Consider the following 1,354-nt stretch of genomic DNA (forward strand, 5'->3'; position numbering starts at 1 on the left):
TTTAGAGAACGGCTTTCAGCTGTGGGGGCCACAAGTATCAGAGGGGACGAAGGTGACGCTCTGCAAGGGGCTTTGGGAAGAACTGGCTGCCTTCAGTTAAAGAGAGGAAGACCGAATCGGGCAGGGAGGAGGCCGATGGGCCTGCATCAATACGGCGGCTCATGAGGAAGCCGGTGATGCCTGGCTTTGAGCCCCGCGCTGCCTCTCCCGGGCGGACTCCTCACACCCTCCGGGTCCCAGCTGCACTGTCTGTAAGCTGAGGGCAACAGCGGCAGCCGCTGAGGTCCGGGGTGGATTCAGTGAAACGTCCCCAAACGCTGGCACCTAAATACAGCACAGGTGCAGGAGGGGTCACAGGAGCGCACGGACCGATGCTGTCCTTGAGGCTTAGAACAGGGGCGGAGGGGCGCTCAGGTGGAGGTCACAGGAGCGCGAGCTCACATCCCATCCGGCAACGCAGCGAAGCCGCGCCCACCAGCCGGCCGCGGGCCTGCCTCCTGGGGGAGGGGACCTGGGCCCTAGCCCAATCCCAGGGCTCTCTCCCTGCTTCCCACGCCTCCTGCACAGAACACCTGGGACAAAATACCTAACCCCTTCTTTCTTTATTTCCCACGGTACTCAAGGCAATGTCCTTCTAAAGCTTTTCAGAGCCACAGCTTATCTCAACTGGGAAGGCACCTCGTCACCTGTTACCTCCACCTCCAACCGGGTGTCCTGCCACTCAGCTCGTTCTGACAGCAGCTCCCCAGGTGAGCGCGGGGCCCCCAGGCTGGGCTCAGCCCCACGGGGATGGCCCCACTGCAGATACCAGTCTCGAGTGCCAGGGACCACCTCCGCTTCCAGCCGACGAGCTACAAGTTCAGGAGTTCCTATGGCCCCTCCTCAGTCGCACGAGTCTCCAAGAGACTCTCAGAACCCAGGAAGGCACTCTGCTCACTCTCTGTGTGCGCGGTGTGTGTGTGCGTGCGCGTGTGGTTCCCTCAGTCGCGTCCGACTCTTGGCAACCCCAAGGGCTGTAGCCCTCCAGGCTCCTCTGTCCATGGGATTGTCCAGGCAAGAATACTGGAGTGAGTTCTCCTTCTCCAGGGGATCTTCCCAACCTGGGGATCGAACCCTGGTCTCCTACACTGCAGGTGGATTCTTTACCGATGGAGCCACAAAAGAAGCCCGTTCTCCTCACGATGCCTGTTATGAAGGATGCAGCTCAAGACCCGCCAAGTGGAAGAGCCTCGCAGAACAGGGATGGGGGTGGGGGTGAAGCACGGGCCCCATCCCCCGCCCCCGGCACACATCCTCCCAGAACCCTGGTGTGTTCCCCAGCCCAGAGACGCTCCAAATCTATCACTTAGGGTCG

The sequence above is a fragment of the Bison bison genome, unplaced genomic scaffold (assembly GCF_000754665.1).
Source record: "Bison bison bison isolate TAMUID 2011002044 unplaced genomic scaffold, Bison_UMD1.0 scf7180017864321, whole genome shotgun sequence".
Classification (NCBI taxonomy): domain Eukaryota; kingdom Metazoa; phylum Chordata; class Mammalia; order Artiodactyla; family Bovidae; genus Bison; species Bison bison.